The sequence below is a fragment of the Elephas maximus genome, chromosome 4 (assembly GCF_024166365.1).
Source record: "Elephas maximus indicus isolate mEleMax1 chromosome 4, mEleMax1 primary haplotype, whole genome shotgun sequence".
Taxonomy (NCBI): domain Eukaryota; kingdom Metazoa; phylum Chordata; class Mammalia; order Proboscidea; family Elephantidae; genus Elephas; species Elephas maximus.
In genome coordinates, this window is record NC_064822.1 from 119,768,937 (window position 1) to 119,792,197 (window position 23,261).

The following is a 23,261-nucleotide window of genomic DNA, read 5'->3' on the forward strand; positions in this document are numbered from 1 at the left end:
CAAATTTGACTGGAAACCTTTTTTTTTATGATTATCAAAATTAAAAAAGAAAAAGATCATTTTTACATCAGGGCTCTGAGGGAAAATTAACTCAGAATAAACCTGGGTGGTTTTCTTCTGTTATATGCTGATTTTTAACACCATTAAAATTCTAGAATTTCCACAGTACTAGGACCATGCTCAGTGCTGCTCAGTGAATGGTAAGATTAGGGTACTCTTTCTAGGATAGAAAAATAAATAAATAAATTTTATCCAAATGAGAAAAGCATGCATTAGGAGACTCCCATCGTGTTTGTGAGGCATTTGATGTTTGTGACTCTTGACAAGTTCACTACTGCTGGCCATCAAAAATAGATGCCTGAGAATTTATTCTTCAGGATTCCTTGCACCTTGAAGATGAAAAACATGGATTTTCCACAATTAGTTCAATTTTTATTTCTTAGTTATAATTTGAAAAAACATCAAAATCTCACAAGGGATATGTGCAAATGCTGCATGGAATTTGGGAATAATACTATAAACAAATCCATTGCCAAGATCTTATTGTCATGTTACAAACTCAGAATTAATAACCTGTTTTTTTACCAAGACCATATATGCTATTCATCAAGATTTTCTCCTGAGACTCTGTTTCTTCTCTCCTTTCCCCACATTATTGAAGAATTTTAGAAACTATAACTAAAAGAAAAAAAAAAAGGTCTTGCATTATTTTATTTTTGGAAGTACCCTTGACAATTTGTAACCTTGGCAAAGGTTAGTCACCTTCAACCATTTTCTCTTCAGGGCTCATGGAAACTTCTGGTGAGTAGGTTTGTTTTGCATTTGTCTCTTCTTTACTCAAAGGACTAGCAAACCCAACTGTCTATGTTTTCTCACATCTGACAGAAATCATTGTGAAAGTTTTTATGTCATTGCTCAACTTTAATAACATGATTTCTCTGTGCTTTGTCTAAGATGTTTTCCTTGCCACAAAAATGAATCAAATTGTTGCAGGTGGCAGATTATGTGATTATGTAGTGCCAGAGGTTACATGTGAAGGTCAATTGGTTATATTTGCCATTTTTCCTACTTTGGCAAGTATTAAGCTATCTATCATTCACTGTTTAGGTTAATTTGAAATTTTTGTACAGAATTGTTAAAAATGTGTATTAAACCAACACCAAACCTGTTGCTGTCAACTGGATCCCAACTCATATTGACCCTATAAGGACAGAGTAAAACTGCACCATAGTCTTTCCAAGGCTGTAATCTTTACAGAAACAGAGTGGTTTGTGGGTTTGAACCCACTGACCTTTTGGTTAGCAGCCGGGTGCTTAACCATTGTGCCAACATGGCTCCTTTATAATAGTTTAGTAGGAAAAATATTTTATGTGAAGAAAAATAAATTGTACGTTTATAAAACAAATATATGAGTCATAATTTGAACTTCAAAACTTTTCTAATAGGCTCTGTAAACTTAATAGACCAGAATTTCTCTCAATTTAGGTAACATTTTTTAAGGATTTAATATTATAATGACTGTAGCCAAAATCATACAAAAGAAGTACAAAATACATTATCAACACTCCTGCCAACTTTAATAAAGATATATCTTATGTTATCAAGTTGCATTTCTGTTAACATAATTTTTACATATCAAGTCTATATATATATCTTTTCATTTCTCTTTTTAATTCACCTTAGAATGTTTTTTAATAATACTAAATAAAGCGTATTTATTAAATATATGAAAGCTTTCTAAATTTGGCATTCTTGGAATAACTAATACCACATTTTACTTAATAAAGTTAATATTAATTTCTTTGCATAAAATTGTCTTATTGTAATGTTTTTAATGTATTTATGTATAATGTATATAAAATGTATTTGACAGGGAAATTTTATTCCTCCACCTTTTTTAAAAACAGACATTACTTTCAGGAGTATATACAGAGTAGAAAATCAAGTTATTATTCATTAATCATTTATATTATATCAGGTAATTTTACTCTAAATTAATATATTGAACACTTACTAGCAATTAAGAGCTATGCTAAACATTGGGACAACAGTGTACTTGAAGAGTTCTCAGTAAAAATATGGCAAGATGTGGAATCATCTTGCAGTTTGGCCTTTGTTCTTGATTCCTTCGAGCCGGACCACACTTGAGGCTGCTCAGTCGGGGCTGACCAGACCAAGAGGGAACACATGGGGGCCCAGTGTAGACCAGGCCTCAGGAGGCATGATGTAATCCATCATGGTGAGGTGGTACGGCTGATAAACGCCCTGAAGCCTGAGGCTCAGAGGAGCTTTCCTGGTTGCTGACCATGCATGGGAGATGGTAGTGTGTCACTTTTTGGGACATGGAAGCCACACACGGGCACCCCTCCTGGACCTTACCCTATACATCTCTGTTTGAACCCTTTTTTGGTTGTAATAAATCTGCAGCTGTAAGTATGTTGTACTCTCCATGAATTCTTTCAGCTGTTTTCCAACAAATTGATGAATGTTTGGGGGCGGTGAGAGCCAGCAGGGGCTGGAGGCTGCCTATTTGGCAGTTTGAAAGAAGGTGTCCTTCTAATGTGTGAGCTCTGACCTATCTCTGTGTGGCTAGAGAGAAGGGCTGTATAGACAGCTGATCAGAAAAAAGTGTCTGCTTAACTTATGAGCTCTGACCTAGCTTTGAGTTCCTAGGGTCAAAGAGAGAATGCTTCTTGGGTGGCTGACGATGGAATGGAGAAGTGGAAAGGTGAGGACTGGATCTCTCTCCACACTTTGGAAATAGAATTCATGCTGATCCCTACTACACTGTTAGCAATGAAGATGGGATTTATCCGCCTTGCTCAGTGCAGATGCCATCTGCTTTTAATTGCCAGATGTGTGCTATACAATTGTAAAATTCATAGTATAATTTGTTCAGTGTGTTGAAACCTCAGTATATGCCTAATTTTGTATTAGGTAAAATTTCTTTCTGCTTTTATTTTTGAACTTAAGGTATTAATAGAAGAGATAGAAAAATACCACATAACTTATTTTGTGAAACATTTAATTGAAAATTTCTGGAGGTCTTTTATGTTATTAACCTGGTTTTAGTAACTGCTGTGTACATTTTGGTTAAGAGCTCGGCTGCTAACCAAAAGCTTGGCAGTTGGAATCCACTAGCTGTTCCTTGAAAACCCAATGGGGCAGTTTTACTGTGTCCTGTAGGGTTGCTATGGGTGGGAATTGACTGGATGGCAATGGGTTTTTTTGTTGTTTGTTGGTTAGTTTATGTACCTTTAGAAATACAGACTATTAACATTGCTGGAAGCATACTTTATAACTGACCCTTATTTAGTGCTTATGTCGAAATACTTGTATCTTTCACGTGAGAATTCAAATGCTCCTCACGCACTGACCATGGAGAGGCTGGGCTGCCTTCCAGTGATGAGGAACCTGTCCTTGGGTCCAGATAAACTGGGGTTGAAATCCGGGCCCCAGTATTTACCAGCTGTGTGGCCTTATGCAAATAATCAAGGCTCTGAGCCTCAGTGGTTTTGTACTGAAAACATGGATTATGATGCTTATCTTATACGGTTTATAGAGTGAGATTAAAAAAGAAAAAACAGAAACAATTGCCATTGAGTCAGTTCTGACTCTTGGGAGTTCCTGGGTGGTATAAATGGGTAAGCACTCCACTGTAGCCTGAAAAGTTGGTGGTTCGAACCAAACCTAGAGGCACCTCAGAAGAAAGGCCTGGTATCTGCTTTGGAAGGACCACAGCCTTGAAAACCCTATACAGTACAGTTCTACTCTGATACATATGGCTTCACCATGAAAGAATATAGTTTGCTATGTGCCTACCTCACATGAGTAGCATTCAATAATGATAGCTCTTCATTTCTCCAAAGGTTATTCTGTTTTCTTCATACACAAAGGTGGTAACGCTGATCCACCATCAGATTCACCATCACACTTTAAGTTGGGGGGACATGTATATACAGAATGACTGGCAGTATTAGGAGCAGAGTGTGTAAGCAGGCAACAAAATGAAACTAACCCCAAAGAATTTTCCATGTGCTACCTTGGCCTCTTTGCTGTTATTCTTCGCCAACGGAGTTATCTAGTCTCAGACTTGGTGAAAGTTCCCTGGCACATTAATTTATGTATTACAGTGCTTTTGCATTGTGTTCTGCACACGGCATTAAATCCCATGATAGCAAATATGCTTGACAATGTGGCTATATCAACATCAGGAAAAAAAACAAAACAAAAAAAACCCGGATGATTAAATTTAGCAGTTCAAATTGCCAGACTTGGTCACCTTCTTTGACCCATAATATAATTAAGCAAACTTTACTTAATCCTGGGAAAAGTATGTACTAACTGTGCATATCAAAGCAAGCTCTTCCAAAGAGGGAGGGAGGGCTACCTTTCCCCTATTTGAAAGAAGGAAGAGGAAAGGGCAAAGCAAAGTCCCTTTACGGGAGTATGCAAGGTTGCTTCTGGCTAAAAGTTAATGGTCTGTTTCCTCTGTTCTCAGCCCTGAGCCCTGCAAAAAGTGACAAAGTCAAGTTCTCTCTCTTTTCAGGTAACTTTTAAATTATACAAATTGTACTTATGTTGGGCTGTATTTTAGATTATAGGTATGTGATTTGTTTTATTCCTCAAAGTTAACTGATTCTATGTTCTCAGCTTATTTAAAGAACAATAAAGTCTATAAATATTGGCTGATATAAAAGATTTCGCTTTTGAGGTGAACAAAGTTAAGGCTAATGGGGGAGTCTTTGTTTTTATTAAGGAGAGAGAATTTTCTCAATGTTTTTATAAAAATTTGTGATTCTTAATCCTAATGTCTGACAGATATATTGTTACGATTATTTTAAATAATATAGTTCAATATCATGTCTGACTAGTAAGGAAAATTTTGGTTATATCTAGGTTAGGAAATTTTTTAAATTTCCTTTAACACTGAGATTTTGAAAATAAAACAGAATGTCTAGTCACTAAAATTTTATTTGTACTTAGTGATATACAATAATATCAAAAATATTCTGGTTTTATGTCATTATATTTTATAAATATCAATGCACCTTGCTTAAAAAATAGTAAAGTAAATTTGCTTTTAATTTTTGTCCGATTGGGTTTTAAAATTTGTTTCTAAAACATTTGGGATTATGTTATGGCAAGATATGAAGCTATCATACAATTATATTTCAGTGGTGCTGTCCATATAATTCACGTGGAATTAAAGGCATTGCTTCTAAATTTTGCAGTTTTCACAACTAGTTTATAAAGTAAAAGTGTCTGTGTATCCATTTAAGAGTAATCATGCTCTGCATTGAGTGCCCAACACCTGGAGACACATTGCCGAAATCACTGGAGCCACAAACTGGACTAATTTATAAGGAGAATCACCATTTATAAAAAGTGTCTGTACATTTTTAGTCTTAGTCAGCAAGTATCCAAGGCCAGGAAAACTTGTATTGATTGGATTCGGACTCAGGTGATAAAGACATGAAGCATGAAAAGCTACACGTTATTGTAGTCCATATGAAAAAAAAAAATGAAGTTGCCCATTTATATCTCGAACTGAAATTAGGTGTCGGGCTATGATTGATGGTTTTACAATTGATATTTGGAACTTGAAAGAACCTCAGATAATGTCATATATTACATATGAGGAATTGGGTCCAGAGAGGGGAAGTAACAATAGTTATTGGGAGGGATGGGATTAGAATTAGAGTCTCTACTTGCTGGGAAACAAATAGAATTAATGATTTATTAGCCAATATGCAATGCTGTTTCTAAAAGCGAAATAATAGTTTGTTCCTTAATACATTTTCACTTGGAGGTATAGCTAGATCAGCACCAGTGGTTAGGTTTAGGGGTGTAATGGTGTTTCCCAGCTTCACCATTGGCTTGCTAACACTTGTTTATCAGTTTATTATAATTTATATAACCCATCCCTTTTGTTTATATATGGATTTTCATAGGTTTTTTTTAAAGTTCTGTTCACAACAGGAGTTTCTCAAGGTTAGAGAGGAGTGTACTGCCAGCTGTCATTTTGATGCATGCTAAAATCATACTGACAGGTTCGTAATTTTTGAGTTAAACATGCAGGTTGTTGAAGGTTCACTAGTCAGTGAAATTTAGAATATGTGTAAAATCTGAACATGCAAATAAGCATGAAACATATTAATTGAAAATTTAAAACAATATGCAGATCTAAAGATAAGACAATTGTTTACCTTATGATGATTAAAAAAGACATTTGAGACCCTAACAAAGTAAGATCACAATTTTTAAAAGCTGGATATGTATATTTCTTATATTTTTTAGGAGACTCTTTAATTCCCCTTTTACTATTAGATAGTTATGTTCAGAACCTGACTTGTACATATTAATATCTAGGCGCTGTTCTCATTCACTGTGGTCATTGGATATTTTCATACCAATTTCTCAGTTTCCTAATGAGAGTATACAAGTTGAGGGACAAGCAAAAAGGTTGTCTCTGTTCCTTTAGCCCATTATCAGATATTCCTCATGAATTGCTGCAAAGTTTGCCAAGGCTCTTTGGCAGTTACCCAAGGTAGATATTAGCACACACACACACAAACATACACACATAGAGAGAAAAGATTTATGTAAATAAAAAAAAGAGAGAAACAAGATCTGAATGTGTGCAGTGCTATAAAAAGTCTAGGTGTCAGAAAACCTAGCTAAATGTCCCAGTATTACAGTTAACTTATATTGCAAATCATATAACCTGTAATAGTTAAGTGAGCTATCAATGGGATTATACTTGTTTAGTGTATCATGTGAATTCACGTAAAACTTTATCTTGTAATCTATAAAACCGTATTGAGTAATACTGCTTTAATTGTTAATAGCATTGGTAGTCTAACAGAAGATATGGAGAATTGCTTGATTTTTTTCTATGAAGTGTTTCTTCTTGTATTTTTATTTATTTATTTATTTATTTTAGATAAAAGATAGTTGGCTGGGAATTTGACAACTTTCTGGTAAGCCAGTACTTCTTTTTATCTTTCACCTCCTCAGCATTCCTTCTATGGCTTATTTTCAGTGTGATCTACACGTTTCAGAAGCCTACACGTTTCAGAAGCACCTTTTGTATCCCCCACCAATCAGACAGTTCTTCTAGCTAAGCTTTAGCATCACAGCTGATATTTGTGTAGCTTTTTGCATTTTACTGTGTACCTCTACATCTTTCATTTTGACGCTCAGTGGCATGGTTCCATTATTTCTCACCAGCTTTCCCTGGCTGTCTATTTGAGGGCTTTCCCTTTGTGGCAGCATGTTATCTATCTTGTGACTCTCACATTCCATATGACCTTTATTAACAGCGATACTAGGCCAGTGTAACAACTTCAGGTACTCAGTACTTGCAATGATTAGGGACAAAGTATAATGGAAGTGACTTTCTTGGTCTCTGCTCAGCTGGAAGCAAGCGTAAGTGATACCCTGTGTCTGGATGAGAATTCTGGCACAACTTCATTCGAGCACTTAGAACTAATCAGAATCCCATGGAATAAGGGTGAGGGTTCCCTTGCTTGAACAAGTTCTTCATAGTTGTTAGTGTCAAGAGCTTCAAACTTCCTAGTAAAGTATACTGAAGGTGACTGTAAAATAATCTGAATAAAGGGGCCTAGTAAGAGGACATGGGCCTGCCAGCATGACCCATAACAAGTGCCCTCTGTTTCCTCCACAACAGTTACAATGGAGCAGACAAAAAAAAAAAAAAAAAAGTTGACTTTCTTGCTCATTTTTCCCTAAGTGTAATGGAAAACAAGTGTAGAAGTATTTATTTTATTTTTGATCATATGAAGAAAGAATGTGTGAAAAAATCAATATTCATAGTGAGATTCTTCTAAAACATAGTAAAATTGGACAGCGTTAGAAAAAATTCAGTTAAGATCACAGAGTAAGACATTCAAAGCAAAATAAACCAAAAAAAAAAAAAAAATTTATTAACTTCTAGTCAATTCCAACTCATAATGATCCTATAGGACAGAGCAGACCTGCCCCATAGAGTTTCTAAGGCTGTGACTCCTTATGGAAGCAGATTCTTAAAGATCTGTTTCCTGTGGAGGGGCTGGTGGGTTCGAACCACCAACCTTTTGGTTAGCAGCCGATCACTTTAATCAGTGCATCACTAGGGCTCCTCAGAACAAAATAATTTCTCATAAGTGGAAAAATCAAATGGCAGAATGCATTTGTAGTTGATCAGTTGTCACAGCTATAGGAAAAGGACGCCTGTTAACCATAGGTACAGAATTTGATTTCTTTGAGTGCTAAATAATCTATTCTGATTTGTAGCTGCCAATTGATCTGTTGTTACAGAGAAGGTACTTAGATGATCTCTAGTATTACACTATTACCACTTTGCTTTAAATATATTTTAAAATTTTAGTAAATTCTCGGATGACTTTTTAAAAACCATACTTTGTCAATAATTCATGCACATTTGCAAAATTCAAAATGTATAAAATGGTATTTGTGAAAATTAAGTGTTTCTCTCATTCTTCTTTCTCGATCACCTTGTTACTTTCTCCAGAAACAGCCATTTTTACCAGTGGGTGTGTTTTTCTAGAGCTATTCTGTATAAATCTCTACTTATTCTACACATATACTTTTGTTGTTGTTGTTGTATATATAGAAATTAAGATATTATATTGGTTTTCTATACCTGGCTTTTTCATTTAGTAATATAACTTAGAGATTGTTCCATAGTATAAATCTAGAGCTGCCCCATTCTTTTTAATTGCTTCACAGTATTCCACTGGAGCCCTAGTGGTGCAGTGGTTAAGAGCTACAGCTGCTAACCAAAAGGTCGACAGTTCGAATCCACCAGCTGCTCCTTGGAAGCCCTATGGGGCAGTTCTACCCTGTCCTATAGAGGGTCTCTATGAGTCAAAATCGACTCAATGGAAGTGGGTTTGGTTTAATATTCCCTTGCATGATTGTGTGATGAATTACTTAACCAGCTTCTTGTTAATGAACTGGTATAAGTTGTTTCCAATCTTTTGCTTTTACAAATGATGTTGCAACAAATATCCTGGATGTGGCATTGCTCTTTTTATTTTGAGAGGTAGTTTAAATAGAAATTGCTTTCCAGAAAAATATCTAGTCCCACTAATAATTTTTCCCAATATTCCTGCCCACATTACATTACCAAACTTTTATCTTTGCCCATCAGGTATGTTGAGAGTGGGGTATCATTGTAGATTTAATTCTCATTTGTCTTATGTGTGATGCTGAACATATCTTCAAAAGTTTAATTATTACTTTGATCTCTTTTTCTGGTAACTTCCTTAGGTTTTATAGTTTATGTTTTTCAATTTTTTTTTAACAGGATTGCCATCTTTTGAATTTATATCAGCTGATTTATTCTTTTATGTTTTCTTCCCTCTCTTTTATGAAAAAAAATATATTTTAGTATTGGATGGTATTATAAACATGTAGAAGATTACAGAGAGCACCTCTAGGCAGCTTTCACCAACCTTAGCACTTTGTCATTGTTGGCTTTTCCTCTCTGACCTCATCTACTACTTTTCTCCCCATTACTTACTGTGCTCTGGACACACTGTGCTTGCTTTTCTTAGAACAATCAGGCTTCCTGTGGCCACAGGGCTGTTGCATGTGTTCTTCTTTTCACCTAGAACTTCTTCCTTCAGACATCTGTATCTCTTGCACTGTCACTATTCCAAGTATTTGTTTAAAGGTCATCGTCTCAGTGAAGCTTTCTCAGACAGCCACGTTTATAATTGTACCATCCTACCACACTCACCACCCCAAGCTTTCCATATCTGCCTTTCCTGCCACATTTTTCTCTATAGTAGTTATCATCGTGTGAAAAAATACCATGCATTTACTTACTTGTTTCTGCTTACTCATCTTCTAGGATGTAAGCTCTATGGTGGTAAGGATATTTGCCTGTGTTGTTTCTTGCTTATTTTCAGCATCTAGAATAGTAGTAAGTACGTACTATATATTTTTGAATATATAAATATTACTTAGTTATTGAAGTACTAAGCATTCACTGATACAGATGAAGACCCATGCTCTTCACCATACCTATTGCTTCTCTTCTGCCTTTCCCTTTTCTCTATAAAAACAGTCTTGCTGAATTTGAGGTTTATTATTCCCATTCATGGTTTTATGCTAGCACTATATATGTGTGGTTCCTTATACAGCATATTATAAAGCTTTACACATTATCAGGCCTCATTTAATGGTATCATACTGATTTAGTCTTTTTGCAACAACGTGCTTTATACATTTAATGCTGTGTTTGAGATAATATGGGTCAAATATACAGCCTTAGCTCATTCACTTTAACTTTCGTACAATCCAGTCTATGGAAATATATATTTTAATTGTCCATTTTTCTATTGATGCCCATTTAAAATTTTTATAACTTTTTTTTGACTCTTGTATGCTGTGTTGCTATATACATTGTTGCTCATGTCTTCTCGTGCATGTGCATGCACACATAGGAGAGAAAATGGCTGATTTAAGACATGCAAGTGTCATCAAATAGTTCTCCAAGCGTTCTGCAAGAGTTCTTGTTGCTCCATGTCCTGCGCTGATGTAGAAACTGTAGAAATCATGGCATTAAGCCATGGATTAGCTTCATTCAGTTTATTGTGGGAAAGTTCTTCCTGTGACCCCTTGAACCCAGTGTAAAAAAAAAATATATATATATATAGTCCCAGGTGGTGGTGAGCAGCATTTTTTTTTTTTTTTCCTCTATTCAGTTTCTCCTGAACTTTGCTCTGATGTTTGCTGGGGCTTCCTTGTTTGTATGACAGAAATAAAAAAAACAGTTGCCTTCAAATGGATTCCAACTCATAACGACCTTATAGGACAGACTAGAGCTGCCTCATAAGTTTTCCAAGGAGCGGCTGGTGGGTTTGAACTGCTGACCTTTTAGTTAGCAGCCAAGCTCTTAACCACTGTACCACCAGGGCTGCAGTATGACAGAATGGGGGAGTCAACTTTATCTGTAAAGTCTTTTGATATCTCTCTGCCAGGAATATATATAAATATTCTTGTTGGATCATTCTTCTCTTTTCCTGTCACTTGACTAAATCACGCTTGTCATTCAAGGCTCCACCAAAATATATTTATGATATCCTCAGCCTGGTTTAATTTATTTCGTTCTACAATAGTTATTACCACAGACCAGCTATTACCACAGATCAGCTATTCTTAACTACAGAATTTTCTTTTTTTCCTGACTTGTTATCTCCCTAGGGATTGTATACTCTGTGAAGGCGTGTACTGTGTCTGTTCCTCAGTTGGACCCCTAGTCTTAGCGCATTGGACACCTTCCACATTGGAATTATGTGGTAAATAATTGTAAATTAAATGATGGTATGAAGGAAGCTTGGCCTGGCAAGACTTTGAACAGCAAACTGTTACAGTGACCAGTAATCCACAAGACAATGTCATGAAGAGATCTGTGCACTTAGGTCACATATGAGCTAGTTTTGATATCTGAATGGTCCAGTAAGGTAGAGAGAGTGATGGCAATCTGCATAGCAGTGATACTTACTGTTAGCATAGTGGTGGTATAATTGTTGCTTGTAGATCTGTTTAGGCCAAACCAGAATCGTAGCCAGTGATCTCAGCTCACTAGGGTAAGGACTGTTACATGGAAAAGATGGTAAATAGGAGGAGGCTGAGAGAAATAAGACAGGAATCTAAGTCATAATTTAAAAAAATAAATAAATGCTAGAATTTAGGTAAGGGCCCCAATCCATTGAGAACTGGAGTGGAAACTAGTAGTCAAGACAGAATCCGTGTTACACATATTGGGGCACACTTAGGAAGGCTGTGACTTAGGTGACATTCAGATATCCCAAATCAGAATGGGTGGGATAAGACAGAAGAAGGATCAAATCCATGCCCACCAGAAGGTCCGACTTCTAAAATACTGCCAGACTCAGTTCTACTTGTCTCAGAGAGTGGTAGGGCTAAGCCTAGCTTTCAGGTCATCTTATTCATAACTGAGCCTACCTGGGTTAGCAGGGGATGGTGGTACTAGGCCACATGTTTGTCATTATCTAGCAGGCTAGCTTGGGTTTCTTTACAGGGTCCTGTAAACCCACTGCCATCGAGTCTATTCTGACTCGTAATGACACTATAGGATAGAGTAGAGCTGCTGGATAGGGTTTCCAAGGCAGTAAATCTTTATGGATGCAGACTGCCACCTCCTTCTCTCAGAGAGTGGATGGTAGGTTCGAACCACTAACCTTTTTAGTTAGCAGCCTAGCAGTTAACCACTGCACCACCAGGGCTCCATGTTTTTAGGGTAGCGATGACAAAGGTGTCCAAAGGCACACAAAAGAGCAGTCTCAAATAATCAAGTGCTTTTTAAGTATCTACTTGAGTTATATTTATTGTTGTTCCACTGGCCACAGCAAGTCACATGGCCAAGCCCAGAGTCCATGTGAATGGAGAATATTTAAGAGGTGGATCCAGGGATGGAGCAGTGGTGGTTCAGCGGTAGAATTCTCACCTTTCATGCGGGATACTGGGGTTTGATTCCCAGCCGATGCACCTCACGTGTAGTCACAATCCCTCAGCGGAGGCTTGCGTGTTGCTGTAATGCTGAACAAGTTTCAGGGGAACTTCTCAGGCTAAGAGAGACTAGGAAAAAAAGATTAATGATCTGCTTCCGAAAATCAGCCAAAGAAAACTCTGTGGATCACAACAGTCTCATTCACAACCAGTCTAAGGGATTACACAGGGCCAAGTGGCATTCTGTTCTGTTGTGCACAGCTTCTCCGTGACTTGGGTCTGACTCAACAGCAGCTAACAACAACAACTAGGAGGGGAATGATTTGTGATCCATTTTCCAATCTAACATAATTGCTTCTCAATCCTTGAATAAACATGATGCATGATATTTTAATAAAATTTTGGTGAACACACACATACACAAAAACCAAACCCGTTGCCATTGAGTTGCACCAGACTCATGGAGACCCTATAGGACAGAATAGAACTGCCCCATAGGGTTGCCAAGACTGTAGTCTTTTTGGAAGCAGACTGCCACATCTTTCTCCCTCAGGGGTGCTGGTGGGTTCAGAGCTGCTGGTGGGTTTGAACCACCAACTTTTCTGTTAGCAGACAGGCACTTTAACCACTGCTCCACCAGGGCCGGATTATGCTTCTTTTGATATAAAACAATAAAAACAGTAACTTAAAAGAAAAAAAAATGAAGTGAAATCAGATGTTCTTATGCTATTCAGGGCTTACAGCATTATATATAATGTCTTATTAATGTTCTTCAGGACTATTATATGTTTTAATAGTTTTACAGGCCATCTCGTATTTCCCAATGGATATATTAAAAAAATAAACAAAAACCAAAGCCACTGCTGTCGAGTCAATTCTGACTCATAGTGACCCTATAGGACAGAGTAGAACTGCCCAGTGGAGTTTCCAAGGAGTGCCTGGTGGATTCAAACTGCCGACCTCTTGGTTACCAGCCGTAGCACTTAACCACTATGCCACCAGGGATTCCTACTGGACATACATGTGAGACCAAATGACAATGCAGGCTAAGTATTCATTAAATCCACCTTCAAGTAATCTGTTCAAAACGTAAAATTTGTATTATTTTATTGCCAATTGACCTTCAGGCAAATTGTCAAGAAATTTATGAGGATAGCAGCAGGAATATATGTACCCAAGTGTCTCTTGGGTAAAAACATGACTCATAGCTTTCTTGTTCTCTAAATGATTAAGTCTCAAATCCAAAGTTGACAGCAGAGTCATTGTACAGATTGATGTTCTCAGTGACTAACGTTTGACAGAGTTTGCGTCTGATTTATTATCTGTCTAGATAAAAACAATTTACCTCATCTTTTAAGTATTTTTACTATGATCTTTCACTAATTGGATTTAAAAAATTTATACTGAGGACATGTATTTTGGATAAAGTAATTATTTTAAACTTTCATTTTTTAAAGTGTAATTTCAGTGTGTTTTTTAGTATGATGACATGAGTGCTGTACTTTTTTTGATGTCAAGTGTCTAGTAGCTCCTGAACTTATTTGAATTGTTCTTTGACAGTAAAGCTAGTACTCATGAAATCTATTTATTAATTATTAGATTTTTATTACCGTTTCTGTATTTAACCAGAGTAAACATACTTGAAATACAATCAGAGACAATTTGGCACAGTCGCCATTAACTGAATGTGTAATTCCTGGAAAATAGAAAACTAAGAAATCACTGTTTTTTTTGTTTTTTTTTTTTTTTAATTTAGGTCAAAGTTTACAGAGCAAGTCAGTTTCTCATTAAACAGTTAATACACAAATTGTTTGGTGACATTGGCTGCCAACCCTGAGATGTGTCAACACTCTCCCCTTTTCCACCCTGGGCTCCCTGTTTCCATTCATCCAGTTTTCCTGTCCCTTCCTGCCTTCCCATCTTTGCTTTTGAGCTGGTGTGCCCATTAGTCTTGTATACGTGATAGAACTACGAAACACATTCCTCACATATTTTTTTTTAAGATTTTACTTATTTTGTATTATGCTTTAAGTGAAAGTTTACAGCTCAAGTTAATTTCTCATACAAAAATTTATGCACACATTATTATGTGACCCTAGCTGCTCTCCCTAAAATGTGACAGCACACTCCCCCTTTCCACCCTAGGTTTCTTGTATCCATTCAACCAGCTTCTGTCCCTTTCTGCTTTCTCATCTCGCCTCCAGACAGGAGCTGCCCATTAGCCTTACGTATCTACTTGAGCTAAGAAGCACACGCTTCATGAGTATCATTTTATGTCTTACAGTCCAGTCTAATCTTTGTCTGGAGAGTTGCCCTCAGGAATGATTTTAGTTTTGGGCTAACAGAGTCCAAGGGTGATGTCTTCCAGCATCCTTCCAGTCTCAGTCAGACCATTAAGTCTAGTCTTTTTATTAGAATATGCGTTCTGCACCCCACTTTTCTCCTGCTCCATCAGAGACTCTGTTGTGTTCAGTGAGAGGTGTTTTTTAAAGTGATTTGCAACAAGGCAAAAGCTTGGTAGAATGCCTTCCATAGAGACTGAACTAAGGTCTATAGTGACTACCCATGGTGGATAATAAATGGTAGCAACTCGGAGTTTTCAGGGATCTTCACATGGCTTCCTTTTGATTTTTATAATTCTGTGATATACTAAAAGCACAGATTATCCTGTTTCTAAGATGGTTATTACTGACCTCCTTTCCAATATGAACAAACCAGTGAACATCGTTATGGTACTTGTGTCTGTTTAGCCATTCATTCATTCAATCTAGTTGTTGTCTTATTTGTTCAACCAATAGGTTTTCTTTCCTGTCCTTGACTAAACTGCTCTTGTTAAGGTTACCAGAAAAATCCATCTTGCCAAAGTGAATGATCAATTCTGAATACTTACTTTACTTGCCTTTTCAGCAGAATTTGGCCCAATTGTTCACTTTGCCTTTTTTTTTTTTTTTTAATTTCTATTGTGCTTCAAGTGAAAGTCTACAAAGTCAGTCTCTCACACAAAAACTTATATACACCTTGCTACACCCTCCCAATTGCTCTCCCCGCAATGAGACAGCCCGTTCCCTCCCTCCACTCCCTCCTCTCATGTCCATTTCGCCAGCCTCCAACACCCTCCACCCTCTTACCTCCCCTTCAGGGAGGAGATGCCAACATAGTCTCAAGTGTCTACCTGTTCCAAGAAGCTCACCCCTCACCAGCATCCCTCTCCAACCCATTGTCCAGTCCAGTCTCTGTCTGAAGAGTTGGCTTTGGGAGTGGTTCCTGTCCTGGGCCAACAGAAGGTCTGGGGGCCATGACCACCGGGGTCCTTCTAGTCTCAGTCAGAGCATTAAGTCTGGTCTTTTTACAAGAATTTGAGATTTGCATCCCACTGTTCTCCTGCTACCTCAGGGGTTCTCTGTTGTGTTCCCTGTCAGGGCAGTCATCGGTTGTAGCTGGGTACCATCTAGCTCTTCTGGTCTCAGGCTGATGTAATCCCTGGTTTATGTGGCCCTTTCTGTCTCTTGGGTTCGTAATTACCTTGTGTCCTTGGTGTTCTTCATTCTCCTTTGATCCAGGTGGGTTCAGACCAATTGATGCCTCTTAGACGGCCACTTGCTAGTGTTTAAGACTCCAGATGCCACTCTCCAAAGTGGGATGTAGAATGTTTTCTTAATAGATTTTATTATGCCAGTTGACTTAGATGTCCCCTGAAACCATGGTCCCCAAACCCCCAACCCTGCTACACTGGCCTTTGAAGCATTCGGTTTATTCAGGAAACTTCTTTGTTTTTGATTTAGTCCAGCTGTGCTGACCTCGCCTGTATTGTGTGTTGTCTTTCTCGTCACCTAAAGTAGTTCTTATCTACTATCTAATTAGTGAATCCTCCTCTCCCATCCTCCCTCCCTCCCCCCTCTTGTAACCATTAAAGAATATTTTCTTCTCTGTTTAAACTATTTCTCAAGTTCTTTTAATAGTGGTCTTATACAATAACTGTCCTTTTGCAACTGACTAATTTCACTCAGAATAATGCCTTCCAGATTCCTCCATGTTATGAAATATTTCACAGATTGCTCACTGTTGGTCATCAATGCATAGTATTCCATTGTGTGAATATACCATAATTTATTTACCCATTCGTCTGTTGATGGGCACCTTGGTTGCTTCCAGCTTTTTACTATTGTAAACAGTGCTGCAGTGAAGATGGGTGTGCATATATCTGTTTGTGTAAAGGCTCTTATTTCTCTAGGATATATTCCAAGGAGTGGGATTGCTAGATCGTATGGTAGTTCTATTTCTAGCTTTTTAAGGAAGCGCCAAATCGATTTCCAAAGTGGTTGTACCATTTTACAATCCCACCAGCACTGTATAAGTTTTCTAATCTCTCCACAGCCACCTCTCCAATATATATTGTTTTGTGTTTTTTGGATTAATTTAGCCAGCCTTGTTGGGGTGAGATGAAATCCCATTGTAGTTTTGATTTGCATTTCTCCAATGGCTGATGATCGTGAGCATTTCCTCATGTATCTGTTAGCTACCTGAAAGTCTTCTTTAATAAAATGTCTGTTCATATCCTTTGCCCATTTTTTAATAGGGTTATTTGTCTTTTTGTAGTTGAGCTTTTGCAGTATCATGTAGATTTTAGAGATCAGGTACTGATCAGAAATGTCATAGCTAAAAACTTTTTCCCAGTCTGTAGGTAATCTTTTTACTCTTTTGATGAAGTCTTTGGAAGAGCATAGGTGTTTGATTTTTAGGAACTAGCAGTTATTATCTTTTTAGGAACTAGTTTTTTAGATTTTTAGGAACTAGTCGGCAGTTCAAATCTGCTAGGCACTCCTTGGAAACTCTGCGGGGCAGTTCTACTCTGTCCTATAGGGTTGCTATGAGTCCGAATCGACTTGATGGCACTGGCTTTTAGCAGTTATCTAGTTTTTCTTCTGCATTGTTAGTAATATTTTGCACACTGTTTATGCCATGTATTAGGGCTCCTAATGTTGTCCCTATTTTTTCTTCCATGATCTTTATTGTTTTAGATTTTATATTTAGGTCTTTGGTCCATTTTGAGCTCATTTTTGTGAATGGAGTGAGGTGTTGGTCTTGTTTCATTTTTTTGCAGATGGATATCCAGTTTTGCTAGCACCATTTTTTAAAAAGACTGTCTTTCCCCATTTAACTGCTTTGGGGCCTTTGTCAAATATCAACTGCTCATATGTGGATGGATTTATGTCTGGATTCTCAATTCTGTTCCATTGGTTTATGTATCTGTTGTCGTACCAGTACCAGGCTGTTTTGACTACTGTGGTGGTATAATACGTTCCAAAATCAGGTAGAGTGAGGCCTCCCACTTTGTCCTTCTTTTTCAGTAATGCTTTACTTATCCAGGGCCTCTTTATTTTCCATATGAAGTTGGTGATTTGTTTCTCCATCTCACTAAAAAAATGTCTTTGGCGTATGAATCGGAATTGCATTGTATTTATAGATGACTTTTGGTAGAATACACGTTTTTACAATGTTAAGTCTTCCTATCCATGAGCAAGGTATGTTTTTCCACTTATGTCGGTCTCTTTTGGTTTCTTGCAGAAACGTATCGTAGTTTTCTTTGTATAAGACCTTTACATCTCTGGTAAGATTTATTCCTAAGTATTTTAATCTTCTTGGGGGCTACTGTAAATGGTTTTGATTTGGTGATTTCCTCTTCAATGTTCTTTTTGTTGGTGTAGAGGAATCCAGCTGATTTTTGTATGTTTATCTTGTATCCCGATACTCTGGTGAACACTTCTATTAGTTTCAGCAGTTTTTTGGAGGATTCCTTAGGGTTTTCTGTGTATAAGATCATGTCATCTGCACATAGAGATAATTTTACTTCTTCTTTGCCAATCTGGATGCTCTTTATTTCTTTATCTAGCCTAATTGCTCTGGATAGGACCTCCAACACAATGTTGAATAAGAGCGGGAATAAAGGGCATCCTTGTCTGGTTCCCCATCTCAAGGGAAATGCTTTCAGGCTCTCTCCATTTAGGAAGATGTTGGCTATTGGCTTTGTATAAATACCCTTTATTATGCTGAATTTTTCTTCTGTTCCCATTTTGCTGAGAATTTTTATCATGAATGGGTGTTGAACTTTGTCAAATGCCTTTTCTGCATCAAAGTGATTCTTGTCTTTTGTTTTATTTATGTGATGGATTACATTGTTTTTCTAATGTTGAACCATCCTTGCATACCTGGTATGAAGGGCATGGTGAATTATTTTTTTGGTATGTTTTTTAATTCTATGGGCTAGAACTTTGTTGAGGATGTTTGCATCTAATTTTGTGAGGGATATAGGCCTGTAATTTTCTTTTTTTGTGGTGTGTTTACCTGCTTTTAGTATCAAGGGTATGCTGGCTTCATAGAATGAGTTTGGGAGTATTTTGTCCTTTTCTATGCTCTGAAATAGCTTTAGTAGTAGTGGTGTTAACTTTTCTCTGAAAGTTTGGTAGAACTCTGCATTGAAGCTGTCCGGGCCAGGGATTTATTTTGTTGGGAGTTTTTGATTACCTTTTCTATCTCTTCTATTGTTATGGGTCTATTTAGTTGTTCTACCTCTGTGTTAGTTTAGATAGGTAGTGTGTTTCTAGGAATTCTTCCATTTCTTTTAGGTTTTCAAATTTGTTACAGTATGATTTTTCATAGTAACCTGATATTCTTTTAATTTCAGTTGGATCTGCTGTAATATCACCCATCTCATAGGTTATATCTCTAGATAGAGTCCCACATGATTCTTAAGGTTTCTTCATTTTTTTTAATTTTTTTAATCTGATTTTTCTTCAAATATATTAGTGCCAAGTGATTTATCTTCAAGTTTAGAAGTTCTGCCTTCTACTTGCTCAATTCTGGTCCTCTGACTTTTTATTGAGTTGTCTACTTCTGTAATTTTATTGTTAATCGTCTGAATTTCTGATTGCTGTCTGTCTGTGTATTTTTCCAGCTTATTAAATTTTTCATTATGGTCCTGAATAATTTTTTGAATTTCTTCAAGTGCTTTATCTGTGTGTTCCTTGGCTCTTTCTGCATATTGCCTCATTTCCTCCTTATGTCTTGAAGGGTTCTGCATATTAATCTTTCGTATTCTGCCCCTGGTAATTCCAGGTATGCACTTCCATCTAGAAGATCACTTGATTCTTTGTTTTGAGAGCCTGTTGAAGTGATCATGGTCTGTTTATGTGACTTGATATTGACTGTTGTCTCTGAGCCATCTGAAAGTTATTTTATTTGTTTATTTTATGTTTGCTTACTGTGTCATAGTTTTTTGCTTTGTTTTGTTTTGATATGCCCAGATGGGTTGCTTGAATGAGCTAGTGTGATTGTTCTCACCTTTAGAGCTCTGACATCCTGTCCCCACATGGTTAGATCTGTTATCAGGTGTATCAGTCTAGGAGTCCTTTCACTTTTCTTATATGAATTGAGCTCAGGTGTCCAGGTAGCTGGTCATCAAGTGTGTGGTACATGCTCTGTCCTAAAGTCTTAGGGGGCAGGAATGATTCGTTTAGGTACTGGTATCTGGTCGTAGCAGGGGGTCACACTCTGAACAAGGCAGTAGTCTGAGAATTGTTCCCCACTTGTCTATGAGGAAGATGTGTCCCTGATCCCTAGATCGTACAGGTGAGTGGGTTCTGCAGACGGACAATGGGCACCCAATGTTTTTGGTTGTAGGGACTGGTAGCTACTAGTTATCCTTGGATCCCTGTCTTGGGTAGCTGAGTGACCTGAGTGGAGCTACCAGTCCTTAGGCCCCTGCTGTGGGTAGGTAAGGACCTTGTTTAATAGGCAAAACAATGTCAAACATCAACCACTGCATCTCCGCCACACAGCTGAAGTGGTTGGGGTCTGCCATCAGGGGCCCAGTCTCCTGAAATAGGCCCACACAGGTCCATGTAGAGGCGAAAGGTGCTGAAAGATCATGGACCGTCTATGCCTGGACAGGAGCCCCTTTTGTGCTGTGCTCCTCCATTTAGTGGAGCTGGCAAATTATCTTTTCCCCAATTGCAAATTTTTTCCTTCTCCAAGGCTGGGAGGATGGCTCTAGGTGCTCAACAGGGCCTATTTCAGGCCCAGGGAATTCAGCCACTGAAGCTGGCTTGGGGGCCGGGGAGCACAGTAAAATATACGCAAATACTTAGCATTTGCCAAGAGCACCATTCTTCTCTGGTTCTGGAGTTGTGAGTAGGCTGTGTGGCTGGCTGCTTCTCCCTGAGGAAAATGTGGCCGAAGGCTAGCACCAGCCTGCCACCACTGCTCCAGAAATGGTGCCTGAGAGCTCCCCATGATTCAGCTCTGGTAACTCTCCTCCACTTCTGAACCCTGTCTTCCTCCCCCTGCCCCTTAGTTCATTTTCTAAGCTTGCCTTTGATGCTCAGGTCCTACCTTGTCATAAATATACTTGTTTCACTTGTTTATTTGGGTCTTTGTTTTAAAGAGGGCTTGCTGGAAGCATCTGTCTGTTCCGCCATCTTGGCTCCCAAGCTCTATTTTCTAGCTTTTTAAGGAAAGTCCATATTGTTTTTCAAAATACTTGTAGAAATCACTTTTCTTAATCCTCCAGAGTATTTGGAATTATCATAAGGCTTTGAATTTATGTTTTTTTCTAGGAATTGAAGTATGTCACATAATAGAAGGAAACAAAAAGCAAGAAGAAAATGAAGCAAGGAAAGATATAATTTCTTTTTATCACATTCTCATCTACTAAGTAGGCAAAGGAATATTGTTTATTTTTTTTCTATACTATATATTTTATAAATACAAAAGTTTTAAGTAACATTTATATACTATAGAAATCGTATTAACATGATGAATATCTGGGAACCTCCTGTGCAACTGAAAAATTTATTAAAACATCACCTGAAATGATTTCTTTCTCACCTCTTTGCTCCCATCACCTGCCCAAGTTAACCCTTATTCTAAACTTTGTATTTATCAGTGCACTGCTTGTGTCTGTGCGTTTTAATGCTGTCTTTATTTAGTATTTTCCCTTATACAGTAAAACCTGTGAAAGCCGAAAACTGTGTAAGGCGGAAACCTGTTAGAGAAGGAAAATTCAAATATTTTCCACTAAACGAGTGATAGAAAAGTGATAAGACTGCACCCTATCAAAGGTGGAAATTTGTGAGACCCGTAAAAACAAGGCAGTCGTATAGAGTTTTGGCTCTCACAGGTTTCACTGTAATAGAAATATTGACTAAAGTATTGTGGATTTTTTGATACTTTGAATTTATAAAGCAGTGTGGGAAGAAAACTTAGGACTCTAAGTCTTTTCATACATACATTTTCCTTTCTAATAAAAGCATAAAATTGGAATTTGGAGTAACATCCAAACTGGAAAAACTTGAATATATGTAGTGCAGATTTCTTTAATGAATTCTAAACCCTTCTATCAATATATTTATTAGCAAAGCCAGTTGTATTATTTTTAAGTTATTCCAAACTGGAACTCATTCCAAACTAAACCTGACATCTTTTTCTTGCCTCAGTTCATCTTACTTAATGGTTACAGTTAATCCCTTAGGTCAAATATCTGTTTCATCCTTAATTCTTCTTTTCTTCACCTTGTTCTTATCACCCACTTTCCAAGTACACACAAGGTTCTGCTTCCTTAATAGCTTTTAAATCTCCCTTCTTTCTCTTTTTTCCCAAGGCTTCTGCCTTATCATAGCTCTTCTGTATTACTTCATTGAATCTAACTAGCTTATTAATGTGTCTTCTTTCTACATTTATATATCTTTTCTATGCTATTTCTGGGATTAATTTTTAAATTGCAAACTAAACAAATCATTCCTTTGCTCAAAAATCAGAGTATAGATTTCAAAGCCTTAAGATGAATGGACTCTGTGACTTTCCAGCCTCATTTCTCTCCAGCTAAATCATGGTCCCTTGATGTCTCTTGCTTCCATAATATACCAGCTGTATTTTGTCACCTACTACCTACTTCCCATCTTGCTCCACTATAGAGTGAAAGTGAATCCCATCCATCTTTCAAGACTCAGCTGACTCAGCTCAGTGTGACCTTAACTCCTCTTCAAACAGTTCCTTGACTATCACCATCTGGGTTAGTTTTCCCTCCCTTAGGCTTCATAGAAATCTGAATTTACTCCTTTTGTGATATTTATCATACCATGTTGTAATTGTTTATAGTTTACCTCCTAGATTGTATTCTTTCATAGGTCAGGAACTACATCTTATGTCTTAATCATATTTCTATTTCCAGTGTCTAGCTAAAATTAGATATTCAGTACAATATTTGGTGAATGAAAGAATGCTTGAAACAAGTAGACCTGAAAATACAATGTTCTACCTTGATTTCATCATAAAGGCAGACTTAGAATGAAGGGAGGAGCTTGGTAACCCGTATCTCTAGGAATAAATACTCAGAGTAGAAGTGCTTTGCCAGTTTATCATCGCAGAGAGAGGCAGGATCTGTAATTGAGGACCAGCACAGTAAATACTCTGTAAGCTGTAGAATGCTTCTCCATGTTTTTCCTTTCCCACCTGTCTCCCTACAGTGATGAACTGTAATAACCTGAAAAAGGAAGGAGTTTTCTGTATAACTTCAGAGGTGTTAAGGACAGGCAGAGTTAGGGAAACTATCCCATTTTGCTGCCAAGACTGTGAGAGTAGAACAACAAAGGATAGAGAGGCAAGGGACAAGAAGATTAGAAAGGAGGCTGAGTTCCTGGGACCCATAGCCAAGAAAAAATGAAGCAGAGGCTTCCAAAGACCTTAAGTCTGAGCATTAC

General features: G+C 37.4%; 1 protein-coding gene across 14 annotated transcripts in view; it reads left to right on the forward strand.

The window, feature by feature from the left end:
- SLC16A7 (solute carrier family 16 member 7) overlaps positions 1 to 23,261 on the forward strand; it is a 208,842-nt gene that overhangs the window by 79,055 nt on the left and 106,526 nt on the right. For 7 of the 14 annotated variants that reach the window (XM_049883739.1, XM_049883740.1, XM_049883741.1 and 4 more), the window contains 2 exons: positions 4,502 to 4,549; positions 6,947 to 6,983. The exons of 2 other annotated variants lie outside the window; for them this stretch is intronic. The gene's annotated coding sequence lies outside the window, so the exon portion shown is untranslated. Of the gene's footprint in view, positions 1 to 1,754; positions 2,729 to 4,501; positions 4,550 to 5,967; positions 6,054 to 6,946; positions 6,984 to 18,072; positions 18,116 to 21,181; positions 21,218 to 23,261 lie in introns of those variants that run through there. 5 more of the 14 variants (XM_049883742.1, XM_049883744.1, XM_049883746.1 and 2 more) reach the window with 5 other exon arrangements.